This window comes from Neofelis nebulosa, chromosome 1, assembly GCF_028018385.1.
Source record: "Neofelis nebulosa isolate mNeoNeb1 chromosome 1, mNeoNeb1.pri, whole genome shotgun sequence".
Taxonomy (NCBI): domain Eukaryota; kingdom Metazoa; phylum Chordata; class Mammalia; order Carnivora; family Felidae; genus Neofelis; species Neofelis nebulosa.
In genome coordinates this window covers 200,035,099-200,054,259 of record NC_080782.1, presented here as the reverse complement: position 1 = coordinate 200,054,259, position 19,161 = coordinate 200,035,099, and the positions used below count along the sequence as shown (strand labels likewise).

At 33.8% G+C, this 19,161-nt stretch overlaps 1 long non-coding RNA gene across 1 annotated transcript in view; it reads left to right on the top strand.

Moving 5' to 3' along the window:
* The window catches only part of LOC131496967 (uncharacterized), a 94,316-nt gene that overhangs the window by 62,319 nt on the left and 12,836 nt on the right, over positions 1-19,161 (top strand). The gene's annotated exons all lie outside the window — the stretch shown is intronic.

Below are 19,161 nucleotides of genomic sequence, written 5' to 3'. Positions count from 1 at the left end.
AAAATTGCTATATTGATGTTATTCATATACTATTGGAGGGTTCATATAATAAAATAATTTAAAGGAAATATAGTAATGTAGATGGTGATACCTAATACAAAAATTAAAACAGGAAAGTAAAATAGGAAAAAATGTTAGTGAAGGGTTCAATTTGTACGACGGTGGTAGAAGAAAGACTCACCACAAATGAGATTTTAGAACAAAGACTTGAAAGCGTTCATGTGAATATCGGGGTGTAATGCATTACAACTAGAGAAAATGCTAAATATAAAGGCAAGTGTACCTGGGTTTGAGGAACCCCAAGATGCTCACTACGAACAGAGCAGAGTGATTAGAGGAGTGGTAGGATGTGTGTTCAGAGATTTAGATGGATCCCTGTTAATATAGAAGTACCTTGCTAAAAAATCAAGTAAATGCAATTATTTATGGAATTTCCCAAATAACACAAAAATACAAAAGTAGAAAGTACACACTGTATCTATAATCCAATCTCATTTCACCTATACAGATAAGTATGTAGTATGCATGTTGGTAGGTGGATATGTTTCTGTGTATTTATTTAGTTCTTCATTACTTTGCTCAAGTAATTTAGAGCAAATCCAACTTATTGTTTCATTTGCCCATAAATACCTCAGTAAGTAAGTAATGTTATAAAATTTTAAAAATGATTTTTTTGTATAACTGAAATGTCATGAAACTTCTAATAAGTATAGCAGTAATTCTATAACATCATCTGTGCTCATAATCAGATTGCCCTAAGTATCTTGAAGCTGTCATTTTACAGTGTGCTTGGTTCTATCAGAATCTAAACAAGAGTCATGGTTTGTTCATACATTTTAGTCTAACTTATAATCATCCCCAGCACTACACACACAACTTTTTTTTCCAGGCAATGTTGTTGCTGAAAAAAATGTGGATATGTCTCCTTAGAAAATTCCACATTCTGGTTATGGCTAGTTATTCCTACTTTTTTCACTGTATCTTAAAAATAGGAAATACAGAAGTTCAAAAAGATCTAGGATCACTCTGCAAGCCTGTTTTGGGTACCACAACCAAAGGCACAGACATATGGTAATCCCACCATTAAGGATGCTATAATTCATCATTGTGTTCAGTTATTAACAGATTGATCTGTCTATTACAAATGGCCGAGTAGTAGTTTTATTATCTGTTGCTGATTATTGCTTAAATTACTTCACTCAGAGTTTTTATGATGTTTATTTTCTAATTCTATCATTCCATCAGAAAGTGTTATCAAGAACTTTCCCTCAAACTATTCAGTTAATCACAAATATGTTTATGCAATAATGGCAAAATTAATGATGTTAATGATGTTCAGTGAATACATTTAAATATCACATAAATATATATATATGTGTGTGTGTGTGTGTGTGTGTGTGTGTGTGTGTGTGTGTTTGTGTTTCAATCAGCTGAACTCATTCTCATTTGCACTCACCATTGTCTCATCATTCAATAGTAGGAACCCCTGACTTTCAGTAAACTTTTGATATCAGATCAGAAGTCTTCAATTATTTTCTTTTTCTCTGTATCAAAACAGTATTCCAGGCTTACTCTGGATCAGACCTGTACCAGTTATTGGGAAGTGATATTTGGAGATCAGAGTCTGGGTGCTACATTTATTTATTTCTAGTTTTCTGTTGTTGTTGTCCTTTTTTTACCAGTCAAAACAAGGGAAAAAGAGTTTTTGATTCAATGTTAAGGTAATAAAAATTTTTAACTTAAATTCTTGATATACATCTTGGTTTTTTGTTGTTGAAAACTTTGGTTTCCAATATAACTACCATAATAGTGTTTATATATAATCCTGCAATACCCATATACTAATTTAAATAATAACACAGTGTTTTTACTTATACTACTGAAGCTGGCTCAAGGTTTCCTTGTGGTTCCTTTGCCATTAAGATGGTTGCTGGCCTTTTTGTAAAGAGGTTGTTATATAGAGAATATGATTAAAATAAGGAAGTTGTCCTAATTTTATCCCTTAAGGGTTCTCTCCTCTATGGTTATTCAACATATAATTAATAAACAAACAAACAAACAAATAAGTGACTTATCTATTAAGCCACATTTGTAGTGTTTTGTGAAATTCATCTCCTCCAGATTACTTCCTCACTGGCATTTTAATTCATGTCCCTAGTTGGTAATTCCAGGGTCCTACTATGCTCACTTTGGATCTCTTTACATGACTCAAATTTTGGCATGTTTCTCTTGATATATTTTGTTAAAAACTATTGAAATACTTGAAGGCTAAGACTGCCCTGGTACCCTATGATTTTCCTGCCATCCTTTAGCATATCTCTGAGGTCATTGTTATTATGATTTATTATCACCATTATTATTATTCACTTATGCTTTATTAATAACATTTGTTAAGGAGTCTTTTTCAGTAATCCTCAAACTTGTTTGCCTGGAGGCAAACACTTTCTTTTGGGGAAGTGTCTACATTCAAGAGCTAGTAATGCAATCAAGAAACTTCAACATGGGCATGGACAGCCTTATTCAGTATCCTATGTTCTTTTTTTTTTTTTAATTTTTTTTAACATTTATTTATTTTTTGAGAGACAGAAACAGAGCATGAGCTGGGAAGGGGGCAGAGAGAGAGGGAGAGTCACAGATTCCGAAGCAGGCTCCAGGCTCTGAGCTGTCAGCACAGAGCCCGACGCGGGGCTCGAACTCATGAACCATGAGATCATGACCTGAGCCGAAGTCGGCCGCCTAATTGGCCCACCCAGGCACCCCAGTATCCTGTGTTCTGTACAATAATTTCCATGTTCAAAAACAGTTTTAAATAAGAGTGACATCTTAAATAATAAGTGATACACATAAAAATTCAACAGTGAATCTTTTAAAAAATTATAAAATGTTCTCATGCAATAGTCACACAAGGACGGTGCAAAAAAATGCCATTTCCCTCCAAAAGCAATAGAATAGGTTCTAATCATATTATTATCCTCACTAATGAGTTTGTGATAGTTTGAGTAGACTCACTTTTCTGAACAAATATATCATTACTTAAGTTAATATACTGATAAAGAGATGGTCATTCTAAAATGTGTGGGCTCATTTATACTTAGGCACATTGAATACAATATGATCAACCTGTTTTTGAAAGGTTGCAATTAATACTAATTGAAATGTACTTAACTCATCTTCTTATAGAATCTTTATTTTCTTTACTCAACTGTTTATTTTCTAACAATACTATGATTTAGAGTTCGTGTTTCATGTCAACATTTTATTAACGTATAACATACTTATAGCCATATGTACAAATCTTAAGTATGCAGTTCAATTAGTTTTCACAAAAATGAACAGACCTGTGTGAATAGCATTCATATCTAGAAACAAAAAAAATCAGAACCCTAAGAGCCCTTTAATTTTCACAATAGCAACTATTATTCTAACTTCTAATAGATTAATTTTGTATTGGTTTTGATCTTTATATTATATTAAAATAGTTTATATTTATATTAATGGGATTTTTCAGTATATGCTCATTTATGTCTAGGTTCTTTCACTGTACACAATGTTTGTGAAATTAAATATATATGCTTGTTTGCTTGTAGTTTTAATCCCTCGTCTAAGTGTCATATGGTCTGATATTTACTGAATATGCCATAGTTTGTTATTCCTTGTAGTGTTGATGGATTAAGTTCTTTGAAACAAGCATAATAAGATATATTAAAATCATTTGTCATATAAAGTAAGAATTATAAAATGTAGTTTAATTGATTAAAGTCTCATAAAGTTCAAGTGAAAAGGATGGACAGTATAAGAACTTAGGATCAGTTTACTGAGTATTTATGTTTTGCCACTGAGTGCCTTTATACATTATCTTATATAATTCAGTCCTAGAGATAATGGTGAGAGCAGCTTTTATCATGATACCCATTTTTTTGAGTGAAGAACTATGTTATGCCTTGGGAACTTTAATAAATTCATGAAAAATAAATGCTAGAGATAGTATTCAAGCTGGATCTTTTGTATTGCAGACTGTACCCTTATCAACTAAAGTATATAACATGCCTGCACAGACACTCCTTTCTTTTTTGCACCACTTTTGAGTACCCTATGATGTTATACAAGTTCAATTTCTTTATTAATTCTTTCCTCACTGAAAATCTGACCCTGTGTTTATCTCCTAGGGTAATTACCACACAAAAATCATAGTCTCTGAATTATAGGAGCTCATAATAAATTAAAGAGGACACATTCACATCCACTTAATTGTGTGTGTATGGTATTTCAGCATAGGCACAAGTAAATCCAAATCAATTTTTATCAAATCCTCTACTGATGGACTAATTCTTTCCTGATCTTTCCTATGTCAACCACCTCAGCCTTCACTGTATAACATCACCTTTGAGTCTTTCCTCTATCCTCTTCTACATCTCTTGAGAAACTTTAGCTAAATCTAAATCTTAAGTGACTTGTTGAGAGCTTAGCAAAACTACTCCATAATATTGCTGTCTCAGCATCCACTTTGTGTGACTAAACAGCCTGCAAGGGACTGGAACTGCCACTTGGCCTTCTGCCAGCACATGCTCTGGATGGCAGTCACAATTCTAAGTTCCCAACAGGATGCCAAGAGCCCTACCAATAAACGCTCTTCAGCGCCTCCTAGGGCCTTCCCTATGTGTGCTCCTTAGGTAAGAGCCAGGCAGAGCTTAGCAAAACCCTCCTATTTTGGGTTTGAATGGACCAATCCAGCCTTAGCCCAGGAACCCCAAAGCACCCTGTCAGCATCCTGCTTTGATCTCTCTTCGAGGCTCCTGGAGGCTTGTCTTTCACCACCTCCAGGACCTGTGAGTCCTAACCTTCTCTATTTCACTCTACACTGCAGTTAACAATGGCTCACATTGGACATCTCAGGGCTCTACTTAACAAATGTTAATTTAACACAGTCACGACACGTGAATATTGTTTATTCTTCCATCCTCACTTATACTGCCAACTTTAGCACCTTATATTCTCCCATCTCATATTTTTACATTTTCATCAGCAACAGAAATCTGTGACAGAAGCATAGAGACAGAATTAAAACTAGGGGTGCACAAAGAACAGGTATGGTGCTAAATCACTAAGTTTAGAGATTGTATTTGTTAATTTCTCCTAAGTAATAAGAGGTCTTATCTCTTGGCTCCTTACCTCTCCCCACTCCCCTCAGAACAAAAGACAATATAAATTCCGTCACACTGAACTCCTTGGCACACCTTACACAGGCACCTCAGGCACGCTACTTTATATTGCTAAGCTTTTATTCATAATCTTCTCTTATTCCATAAAGGCAATGACTTCCTGGGGAAGAAAGACAAATCAATTTTAAGAAGGATTATCATGTGGAATTTGAAAAACATCAGCCCTTTGTTCCTAACTTCCATTTTAAAGGGAACAGGAGCAGGTATATATCCTATTGCCTCGGGGTTTTGTTTCTCTGGAGAAGTCTGGCTCATACAGTATGAATAGAAAATGGGATAATGGAGAACAATTAAGAGGTTACTAGACTGTCCTCAAAAGAAGACCAGTGTAAAAATGAAAAAAAAAAAAGAGAATCTATTATTCTTAATTTATAAAAACTAAGAATGGATTTAATTACATTGCTAATAATATTACTATAATTTTTTAAATTCAAATATATAGTTTTAAAACTAAATACATCATCTTTTGCACTTTTTGAATGTTAAAAAACACTTAGTTTTAATCTGCTATCATTAACCAAATCAAAAATAAATTAAAATGTTTGAGGAAGAAAATCACAGCTGATAATTTTATTATTTAAGTAGTAATTTATATCTTGTTTTTTATTTACAATTTTAATAATATTTAATATCCTTGCTAAAGTGGTGATTTTTAATAATACTGGAAGTTAAAAATATTTGGACTTAATAAATTTGGAATTAGAGCAAGTATCAGTACTTGTCCTAAGTGTTTTACATACATGACTAATTTACTGTTCACATCAGTCCCACGAAATAGGGCCTATCATTTTCCCATTTTAAGATGGAAAAACTGCCACAGAGTGTTTTTGAAACCTGGCATAATATTTGCAAATAATCAAGCCAGGGTTTGAGCCAGCCATCATACATTCAGGCTCTCCTACATAGTTACTTAGTTTATATTTCACTAAAGGCCTTTGCAAATTTCTATATATATTGGAGTGTAAACTGAAACATATTTGCACTGTTTCCCTCCAGTAAACCCTTTTTGTGGGATAATGTTATTTTAGGAATAGCACCACTTCATTTTTTTTTTTCACATTTAACTATTTCTTAAGCCATATTGCTAGGTATGTGGTATTGAATGGGCTTTGTCTTAAAAGTCCAAGATGTGACTGGACAATTTCTGTATTAAATGACAAAATTACATTTGAAAAGAGGAGAAAGATACCATTGCTCATTTTCAGGGATATGTTTTGGATTGAAAAAAATCCTATGGATCCTAATATTCCTCTGTAGAAGTTTTAAATACAAAAAATTATGTCTAAAAGTCTCACAATATATTTCTTTCATTAATCACTGTTATACATGTAAATGTAAAATATTTTATCAATTTCTGTAGGAGAATTAGTCGATTTCTTTTTTTTATGAAATTTATTGTCAAACTGGTTTCCATACAACACCCAGTACTCATCCCAAAAGGTGCCCTCAATACCCATCACCCACCCACCCTTCCTCCCACCCCCCATAAACCCTCAGTTTGTTCTCAGTTTTTAGGAGTCTCTTATGTTTTGGCTCCCTCCCTCTCTAACTTTTTTTTTTTTCCCTTCCCCTCCCCTATGGTCTTCTGTTAAGTTTCTCAGGATCCACATAGGAGTGAAAAAATATGGAATCTGTCCTTCTCTGTATGACTTGTTTCACTTAGCATAACACTCTCCCATTCCATCCATGTTGCTACAAAAGGCCATAATTCATTCTTTCTCATTGCCACGTAGTATTCCATTGTGTATATAAACCACAATTTCTTTATCCATTCATCAGTTGATGCTATACAATACAAGGGGGCCATCTTCACAGTTGGGTCACATCCATCACGTGGCCAGCTGGTTTAAAAAAAAAAAAGTAGAGAAGCTGAAATTAGATGGAAAATGTTTAGTTTTTTTTCCCTCCTTACATTATACCTGTCAGGGTGTGCTAGTTATCTGGAGTCTAACATATAAGAACATAAAGCTCTATTGGGGGATTCTCCATTGCAGGGGCTAATTGTGATTTTATGTTTATCATAATTGAGCCCTTGATGGGCAATCACCCCATGAGTTTGTATTCACCAACAGGTTCTATGCATTTGTGTTAATTTCCTAAGGCTTCCTTAAAAAAGTACCATAGACTAAAACAGCAGAAATATATTGTCTCATGATTCTGGAGTCCAGAAGTGCGAAATCCAAATGTTGGCAGCCTTCTTAGGGTCTCAGAAGCTAAATTTGTTCTATAGCTCTTTCTTAGCCTCTGGTAATTGCTGTCAATCCTTGGTGTTCTTTGGCTTGTGGCCAAATAACCTCCAATCCTTCCTTTGTTGTCATATGGAATTCTCCCTCTTTATAGATGTCTCTTCTTCTTTTCTCATAAGGACACCAGTGTATTGGATTTGGTTCTACTCTAACCCAGAATGACCTCATCTTAACATTATTTCATTCTGCAAAAGACGCTATTTTCAAGTAAGATCACATTCATAGGTACTGGAGTGTACAACTTCAAAGTATTTGGGGAGAAACAATTCAATTCATACTCATCTGCCCTCTGACTCTCCAAAGTCCATGGCTTTCCCACATGAAAAATATGTTTACTCCATTCCAGTATCCCCAAAGGTCATAACCCATTACAGCATCTATGATAAGTCCCAAGTCTGTTTTACATGTAATCAATTCAAAAAAGTCCCAAATCTCGTCTTCAAAATCATCTAAATCAGGTATGGCTGAGACTCTGAGTATGTTCCATCTGAGGACAAATTCCTCTGTATCTGTGGACCTGTGAGACTTAGAAAACAAGTTATCTGCTTCCAACATACCATGGTGGAGCAGGCGTACATTAAGCATTTCCATTCCAAAATGGAGGAATTCAATGGGAAAAGGAGGATACAGGTCCAAAGCAAGTTGAAATCCAGAAGGACATATTTCTTGAGATCTTGAGCTGAGATTCTTATCCTGAGAATAAGCTATATGTCTCAGTGTCCCATTCTCTAGTCTGAGTGGGCAATAGCCCCATCTTCTCAGTCCTTAATAGTGAGCTTATCTACTAAGCTTGTGGTAGACAGTTGCAACCCTAATGGCCTCTGAACCATCCTCAAAGTCCTTCTCTCCTTTTCCTGAAGGACAGCACGTGTACATACACCGAGTAGTTCTATTGGGCTATTTTGAACTTGTAGAATCACAGAAGTCTGACAGCCTTCCATCATTTTGTCCCTATTCTACCCCCTTCAGTCCATTCCAGCAATATTCCTACCAAGATACTGGATTGGGTCTTTGAATCACATATTTAATCTCTCCATCAAAAGTTTACCCAGCCACACCATGGTGTTCTCTCCAGAGCAAACCCAGGACACACCTTCAGCTCTCTGCTTAGAAATATCCTCAGCTAACAATCCATGTCCATTGCTTCCAGGTTTTGCTTTTCACCCAACAGTTGAACACAATTCAGCAAAGTCTTGTGCCACTTTATAACAAGGATCACCTGCTTCCGATTTCCAGTAACATGTTCTTATTTTCATTTGAGACCTCACCAGAAGCAGCTTTGACATTCCTATTTCTACAAGACTCTTATTCACAATATCATATATACTTTCTAACAAGATGGAAACCTTGCCATTTTCTCCACTTAGATCTGATCTCTCACCATAATTGCATTTAACATCCATCTATCTACCGACCATCACTTCGGAGCAATCAATTATTCTATCATGTTCCTCAAAATTATTCCACCCTCTAGTCAGTACCCAATTCCAAAGCCACTCCCACAGTTTTTGGTATTTGTTGGAGCAGCATCCTATTTCCTGATACCAAAATCTATGTTTGTTTCCAAATGCTGCTGTAACAAACTACCACAAAGTGTGTGGCTTAGAACTACAGATATTTATTTAGTTATAATTCTGGAAACAGAAATCTGAAATCAAGGTATTAAGTAGAGTTGACTTTTTCCTGGGAGCTCAGAGGGTGAATCAGTCTTCATGCCTTTCAGATGGTTGACGGTCGTCTTTGGCATTAGTTGGCTTATGGCAGCACAACTCCAATCTCTATTTCTGTCATCACATGACATTCTTTCTTTTGGCTGTGTCCCTTCTCCTATTATAATGACACCAGTCATGCTGTATTAGGGATCATTCTAACCCAGTATAATCTTGTTGCAACTTGACTATACTTGCGAAGAAAGTATTTCCAAATAAAATCATATTCACAGGTACTAGGGGGGTAGGATTCAACAGAAGTTTGGGAGGACACGATTCAACCCAAAACCGGATCTTATATTTTAGGGAGAATCCACATGTTTTTGTTGCTTGCTTTTAAGAGAAAAAAATTTGGAGCAACTGTCAAAAATGTAGGTATTTCTGTAGGTATGGCTTAATCCTCCAATATCAAGGTCTCACCTAAGCTTCCTTCAATCAACTCTCCTAACACAGCTCAGAGTTTTATGTCCCCTGTTGTATTTCTTGCCCCAGATTAATCCCTATCACAGGTCCAAATTCTACAGTAAGAACTAGTGAAATAATGAAAAATCAAACTCTTACTGTTCACCTATATATTACAGACTTTAAGTTTAAAGCATGTTCAATACCAAATCATTAAAATTTGTGAATTATGCAATTTGCATTTTACCAGCAGATGCAACAAAAATACAGTAAAACCTTGGTTTGCAAGCATAATTCATTCCAGAAACATGCTTGTAATCCAAAGCACATTTCCCCATAAGAAATAATGAAACTCAGGTGATTTGTTTCACAAACCAAAAATATTTATATAAAAAATGATTAAAATACTGTAATATAATACAAAATAATAAAGAAAATGCAAAATATAAAGAAAAAAAAACAAATTAACCTGAATTTACCTTTAAAAACCTTTGTGGCTGCTGTGAGGGAGACAAGAGAGGAGGATTATGGTGTAGGACTACTTTCACTGTCACTAATGGAGTCTTTGTTATCTATTGGCTTAATGGAGTCTTTCTTTTCATGCAAATTTAACAAGGAACCTACCCAATGACACTCGCTTTTTCCTCCTTTTGAGGATTTTGTGGAAATGTGACATTGGATTGTCATTAAACAGATTCATTGCTCACACTACTACAGAGTTATTCAGGTGGTGCTTTTCTATAAAATTTTGTACTGTTTCTCACATTTTTCCCCCACATTTCCCTAATCTCATTTGAAGTGAAGGATCCTTCTTTTTTCTCCTCCTCTTCTGCAGACAAGATGTGGACGTAGACTTCTTATAAAATATTGCAGTTTCAGCTACTCGCATACCCTGTTCATACTTTTTGATGATTTCCTAATTAACTTCCACTCCTTGTGGAAGTTGTCATCTCCTTCTTCTTAACGCTTTTCTTTTCAACATTTTTCTGCATGGGGGCCATTGTGTATGATTGCACGGATGTTGACTACAGTACAGTATTAATAAACTCTTGTCATATACTGTATTGAATGTGACAATAAGGCAGCAGAGGAAAGGGTTTATAAATTTTATGAAGTTATATATAGATTTAAAAAAAAGGAATGACTAATCAGCCACCTATAAAATATACCTGTATTGGAATCCCACATATATTATACATGCATGTACACAAGCACACAAGAAAAGTATCTGGCAGATGGACAATAAAAGCTTTCTCTCTTCAAAAATAGAAAAAAAGTGATGCTGTTTTAAGACTGCAGGCAGTCTAACCTAGAATGAAGCAAAGCATTCCCAAGCTTATTCTTGTATGGAAAGGCAACAGACTGTCCATTGGTGCTTTGAAGTGACAAGAAATAAACTAGTTCCAGTTGTGGGCACCTTCTGACGTTCTGAAAAATCACTGATTTCTGCTAAACACTGTGGCCTGAGAACAAGCATCTGAGTATTGGAGAACAATCACACACAATCTCTCAGTGACACAGAGAGAGAAAGAGAGAGAGAGAGAGGATCATTGACTCAATTGTGATCATGTGATGTTCAACATCACGTACTTCTCATATTGCAAGACATTGCGTGTTTATCAAGTTAGCTTTTTTGAGACATGTTTGCTTGTCTTCTGGAACACTTGCAGAACAAGTTACTCACAATCCAAGTTTTTATTGTACTGACAATTGATCCAGACCTCTACCTGGCTGATTCACTTAGTTAAATTAAAATACTTTTGAGTTTTAAAACTTCATGTAAATGCAACATAGGATATCATGATAAAGTATAAAAAAGAAAATATGACACAACTATTCAGGTCAAAACAGGGTTTTTTTAGTGTTTTAAGGTTAACATTAGAAAAGAACATATTTTACAGAATGCAGAATAGCTTCCTCAAATAAGTGGTCTCTTAAAACAGCATCACGTTTTTCTATTTTTGAAGAGAGAAAGCTTTTATTGTCCATCTGCCAGATACTTTTCTTGTGTGCTTGTGTACATGCATGTAAAATATATGTGGGATTCCAATACAGGCATATTTTATAGGTGGCTGATTGGTCATTCTTTTTTTTAAAACCTATATATAACTTCACAAAATTTAATCTAATTACAAATCCTGTGCAATATTATTATATGGAAATATTTTATATATTTAATAGGTAAAATAACAATCTGTATTTGAAGTTTGATGAGAGTTAGTAAAAGATACCCAAATTATGTATATAAATTTATTTCTGCTGTATTTTTTAAACTATAAAAGAACTATATCTTATTCTGGATTCTTTTGATGTCTGATTCAAAGTAAGGGTAGCTATTTTATTCAGATTTCAATAACAATATTTCAAGGTGTAGTTATTAAAAATTAAAGTTAGTTTTAATTTACATAATAAAATATTTTGTGACCAGATATATTCCTTTCTTGGAAAATAATAGAGCATTGAATGACCATAGATTTCTAAGACTATCATATCTATGTTATTTAGTGCTTACAAAGTGTCAGAAACTGAGATAAAAAATTTATATTTATTATTGTATTTAATCCATAAAGCAACACTATATGGTAGGTACTATTAATATCTGACTTTAAAAATAAAAAAATGAAATTATAGGACATTTTGTAATTTGCCCAAGGTTATGAACTAGCAAATGTCTGAGATTTTAATACAGGAAGTCAGACTTAGGAATATGTTTTCAGCAACCAAACAACCAAACTATACTGCTTTCTGCTAAAATAAAATATAATTAGGGGTGCCTGGTGGCTCACTCAGGTGAGCGTCTGACTTTGGTTCAAATCATGATCTCTCACTTGGTGGGTCCAAGCTTGTGTTGGGCTTTGTGCTGACAGCTCAGAGCCTAGAACCTGTTTCAGATTCTGTGTCTCCCTTTTTCTCTGCCACTCCACTACTTACACTCTTGTCTCCCTCTCAAAAATAAATAATAAACATTAAAAATGTATATATATATATATATATATAATTAAAAAAACATTTTTTTTATCTCTAACAATTGACTAATGTCTATGATCCTGCTCCTCTTTATTTTCCACCAGAAGACCTTTGGAATGAGCAAGTTAGAATGTATGCTACTTAAAAGTGGATAATATTTTATTTTTTTAATGTTTATTTATTTATTTTGAGAGAGAGTGCACATGGATGCACACAAGCAGGGGAAGGGCAGAGACTGAGAGGTAGAGAGAGGGCTCCAAGGAGGCTCCATGCTGTCAGTGCGGTTAGCATAAAACCCCAACCCAGAGCTCGATCCCAGGAACTGCAAGACCCATGACCCAAGTCGAAATCAAGAGTCAGCTGATATCAAGAGTCATTCCTTCTCCTAATATGGAAAGGAATGCCTAGTTCACTGTATGTTCTCTATAAAAATTTGAAGAAATAAATAAATGGATTAGATTTTGTTCTCCCCAGTATTACTTTGCTATATTCATGCAAGCAAAAACAAAATGAAATGGAAAACATGGGAACACATTTTACAACAGGAATTTTGGTCAATTATCTAATAAATTATGAATGGAAGTTTTAGCACCTAAAGCAGGAGTCAGCAAACGATAGACCACTGACCAAATACTACCCACTACCCTTTTTTTCTTAATTAAGTTGCATTGGTACAGAGCCACACTCATGTTTTTTATATATTACCTGTGGTTCTTTTTTGCTTCAAGGCAGGGTTGAGTGGTTATGACAGATGACATGTCCTGTAAAGCCCTAAATATTTACTATCTGGACTTTTACAGAGGAGATTTGCCAACCTCAGATTTAAAACATAGATGAAACTCTGACAGACACAATTTCAGAACTCAGTTTAAACAATTTTATTCCTTTCTTGGTACACTAGGTCTTGTCAAATAAATGGAGAACAGTGACCACCTTGATGCAGAAGAGCTGATAAGTTGATCAGAACCATATCTTTGTAATGTCCCTTGATGTAACTTCCTTGACTGCTTCTAAGAAAGCAAAAAAGAGAGAGAAATTCAAAATACGATGTAACAGGGTATCATAGTATATTGCATTACGATGTCAGCAGTAAAATAGGGCTTAAAATGGGAAACAACAAACAAACATGGAAATGCCACATTGTAGAGGTTGAGGTAGGCATTTTACTTTTGGTAGTAAGGAATGTTAAACATAAAATATTTCACGTTATTGGGGTGCCTGGATGGCTCGCATCTGACTCTTTGTTTGGCTCAGGTCATGATCTCATGGTTCATGAGTTTGAACCCAACATGGCGCTCTGCATGAACAGCACGGAGCCTCCTTGAGATTCTCTCGCCCTGCCTCTTTGCCCTCCCTGACTTGTTCTTTCTCTCTCCCAAAAACAAATACAAAATTAAAAAATATATATTTCACATTATTAAAAGCTAACAATATCATATGTTTAATGAGGTAGCAAAATGAGAAGTTCTTCCTATGGCCAGGTGATTATACTAGAGGATACACTATGAAATAGTAATAATAGTATAAGATAAATTATATAACAATCATCAGGAAAGTAAGGAGAAATTCTGAGAATATACTCACTTGATAACAAAGGCCCAAAAATAAGTTATTTTCAGAAGGAGAATGTTGTAGCTACCTCTAAGATGTCCCACAGTGAGCCCTGCTTCTATCTGGCCCCCCTCACCCTGTGCCAGGGTGTGTCTGAGAGTCAACAGAGTCTGAGGGTCAATAGAAGTAATGGCATGTCACACAGAAAGAAACTGAGGTACAGGGAGGTTGAATGAATTCCCCAAAATCTATGCAGTGAGGGTAGGGTCAGTCTGAAAAACTTTCCTCCTCCAGAAACTAAGCTCTAAACCACTATGATATCAACTGAAAAAAACCATTAATTGTACAATGCTGAATATAATAGAAAGAAGACTGACTTTAACAATATGTTTAACTGAAACTTAACTTGCAATTGTTAAAATCTTTTGCTTTGGTCATTGCAACTGCATAGATGTTGAATTTCATGACACATGTATCTGTGAAACAAGAGCAAAATTAGTTCTAAAAATGAATAAATCGATTTTCTTGTTGTCTTCTTTTAATATAGTCCATTAACTATAAATTGTTAAATTACGGTTTGCTAAACTTGAGAGTATAATTATAAAAATTAGTATTAGTGTGTATATGTTTATGGGCAATTCAGAATAAATGTAGGGAAATGAAATCCTAACAGATTGGTAATATTCAGAGACTGGTTCACACAATTTACCATTTCACTCATAATCATGTTGGCCATCATAATTGTGCTTCCAGTTTGACTTGATACAGTAATGGTTATATTAAAGATGTCGCCTTACTCCTTTGGAAAAGCAGAGACAAATGTCAACAACAAAAAGGTTGGAATATGAACATTGGAAGAATGGGAATGTAAAATCATTCTCAAGAAATCCCATCTAAGGAATGAAAGTCATAACACAAACATGGGAGCAGAGTATTAATCTTCAGCAAATAATTTACATAAGCTCTGATAATATTTGCAAGTTGCTGTAGTATTTAAAGTGTGTAGCAAATCAGTTGTTTTTAAAAAAATAGGAATCTAATTTTGCATGAAGCAGGATCACAGAATAATTGAATGGAAATGTATGTCTTGATGGCTTGGGTTTATAAGAATGCATGCATTAAAGTAAAATATTCATACGGATTTATGATGAAACAAATTACTGTTACTACAGAACTAAATCTAGCTTAGAGTAAAGACATATCTTTATTATAATGTCATACTTTGGCCCAAAGGTCATGTCATAAATTAAAGCTGAAATTAGTCCGGCAGAGTCCCATTATTTTTTCTCAGCATGAAATATTAATAATATGACTTAAACTGACCTTATTTCACTATTGTTTCAACATATCTTGTTAATATTCCTCTTTTGCATTATCACCTTCTCTTCAACATATACTTTTTTTCTCTAAAAAAATATATTTTAGCTCCAGCTGCACCTTATTCAGCCTGCCATCTGTTGAACATTTGGATTCAGCTGTAAATGCTGGCATATCTCCTCTGCAGGGATATTTTGCCAAATGACCATTCTTTCTCTATATAGTCATTCCAAACACCATTGTCACATGCACGTGCTCTAACTTTCAGGAAAACAAATTTGCTATATTCAGAAAACAATGATTTCCACAAATAACTTGTAACAGTTAAGAATATTTATTAAATCTTTCCATGCACAAAGTATGTATTGCTACTAATATAATTGTGGTTTTATCTATTCTGAAATCAGAATATTAATAAAATTCCTTCAGGCATCAGTTTATCCACAAGACATTCATTTTAGTAATTTTTAAAATAATTAAACCAGTGCAGTTGTATGATTATTCTTCTATATTCATCCAATATGCTTGTTTCATCATGTGAATCTAAGATTGCTAATAATGAAAATATTTCTGTGAAATGGAAAGGTTTTAGTATCTATGCCATGCTTTCCTAAATATATGTATGTCTGCATTTAATAAATTTGCTACATTCTCTTCAATAACCTCTACTTGTAGCATATATACGGTTTGTTTTTTAGATTTGACAAGTCCCCAAACACAGCTGCCCCTTCTGATTTTTGGTCTTTGCCCTGTCTGTACAGCACTATTAACTATCACTTTGATGTTCATGAAAGCAAAGCAATAGACAGGAGGTGAATTTTATCAACTTTAGAAACCAAAGGAATTCTTATGGAAATGGATCTTTATGTAAAATTTGTAACAGTAGTTTGTTTTATGTTTAAGTAAAAACAGATCCCTTCTAAGCAACACCCTACTTGTTATACAGAGATACAAATATTGAGGATTTTTTTTTTTCATTTTCCATATCAGACTCCATCCTCTAAGGGAAAACTTGACTAAAGCACAATGTGTAGTGAGACATTCTGAATGAAAAATCCACCCTGTAAAGACCATTTTCACGCTTTTTCCAGAAAAATAAAATTCCTTATGACACTTGTGAGTAACATTTATTGCTTTTTTGGAATCCAGTGGAAATTAATAGTTTGTGTTAAACAGGAAATCAACTGGGCAAAATGAGTCCTTACCTGCTAAAAGCATCAATTAAAAAGTCAGGGAAGTGATGGACTTTGCTATTAAATGCTGACAAGCACATCATTTAAGAGCTGGAACTTTAAAGTGAATTTCTAAAATCTGTGAAATTGAGACCATTAGGGGCAATGAAAATTGGAATGAATTGCAAGGGAGAAATATTTTAAAGATGAAACTGAACACCTGTGAATTTGGGACCAGTTGGTAAACATATTAGAGGACATTGAACTCACATCTATAAATTGATAAGAGTTTGAGAAATGAAATGTGCTTTTCCCAGGATCAGAAATTCTGCCAACTATATATGGTTCCGTACAGTTTTACATATCAAAGATGGACTTATGGACAAGAAGGTAGACATATTTTTTCCACTCTTCTTTACATAGGAAATTAAAATACAAACACACAGAAGTAAAATTTAGGAGCAGATGGTTTATCAAGCAAAATTTTTTCCTTCTCCTTTCACCATGCTGTAAAAGAGCCCATCTACATGGACTTTTATTTAAACATTGGAAAATATATAAATATTTTATTTTTTAGCTAAAATAATTTGTCCATGAAAAAACACATTAAAAAATATAACATATTCATTTTTGGTTTATTTTATTAAGTGCAATGGATCAAGAATAATCAAAATATCTTTGAGTTTATCTTTGTATGCAATTTCTAACTTAGAAGAACAAAATGAAAACACAATACCTACTTGTTGACACAAAAGGACGCCTATTTCATTTACAATTTAAATAGTAGGAAAATAAGCATTTTTGATAAATTAGTTTCTGATGGCTGATAAAAAGATTTTGTGATTACAGTGTTTTAAATATTAACCAATACTCAATATTCAAATATTAACCAATAGTAATTTGTTAAATATTTCAGTCAAAATTATTGACTAAAAGTTTTACATATTCAACCACTTGGTCTTAAAAGATCAAGCTATTTTATGTATAAACTTTTCAAAAAGTATATAGTGTTAGTAACTATTTCTTAGAACTAAGGATACCAAATATGTTATTTGTAGAAAATATTGTTATTTTTTATAATTAAGACAAATTCTTAATAATGAATTGGGAGTTTACTCTTTTACAAGACTATTTTTGCATGAATCTCAGCGACTATTTGTACAAAGATAGCAAAGAGTGTAACTGCTCATTATATAAAAGAGAAAAAATGAATAAATCATGACTTTAACATTTAAAATAAGAATATAAAAACAGAATACCTTAAGTAATAAGCAGCCCATGAATTTTTATACTATTTATGTATGTATAGAGTAAAATACGTATGCAGATTTGAAAGCAAATAATTGTGCAGTATGTCAGAAATTGACTATAGCCAAGCATACATTTCAACTCATATATATATGTATATTTACACATATATGTGTATATTTACACACATATATGTATACATATATGTGTGTAAATATACACATATGTGTGGAAACTGATACTAACATCCTTATTTTTATGGAAATTTTCCTTGAAATATATATATTATATAATTTATATGTGTGTGTGTATATATATGCATATGCACATGCATATCTACATGCAGGTATGCAAATGTAGATTTTATGTCTATGTTTGTGTGTAAAGAAAAAATATTTTAAATTACATATAATTAGCAGTGAGCTAGTAAATAATAGTAAATAACAAACAGCTCTTAGGGAAGGAACCAAAACAATTTGTAGCATTTGCCTCTCATCAAACCAATCACCATTACTGATGTCAAGCTAACAGTGTGATGTCAACAGACTTACATGATTTATGAACTTTCAACAGTTTTTGCAAGACAGTGGGAGCTAGTTCCAGTACACCACCCTATGTAGTATACAGTAAGAAAGAATAAAGGAACTTAGCTATCTTTTCTTAAGAATACTTCCCAGGTAGGGCCAAATAGAAAAGGAAGAAGGAAAATAGAAACAGATGATCTTACTGAGATGCAGGAATAATGGTCAAAGTTTTTGAACCTATCAGATATAGTAAGAGTTGATGGGAAGTTCTAGAAATAAGGGAGTCACTAAGAGTGGATTCCCAAAATCTACACAAACGTTTTCTTCAAATCCATTTTGGACTCTAACAGTCCATCAGGTGACAAAAATCCAAGAGGTTCAGAAAAAACTAGCAGTTTAGAGGTAATTTTTTTTTAAGCTACAACCTCTGCTGGGGAAAAGAAAAAATAAACAAAAAACCCTTGACGTTAAAATTTCATCAAAAGAGAGTAGTTTGTTACAAAAAAAATCTGGTGTTTCAGATAGACAAAGTGGACTATCTTAGGAGTCAGCTCTGGACTAAAGGTTTTTCTGTAGGACAAAGGACAGATATCTACATTTTTTTTTTTTTTTTTTTTTTTTTTTTTTTTGTAGAACCAAAACCAGGCCTCCACAAGATCACAATAATCCTCTGGTAATTTATCTGTCAGAATAAAACCTAGCATTCCTTTATATAAGAGGCAACACTGATACATGGTGATTAACGTAAGAACAGTAATTGCCATTGGTTGAGGAAAGGATAATGTTTGACTGGAAAAAAGAAGAAG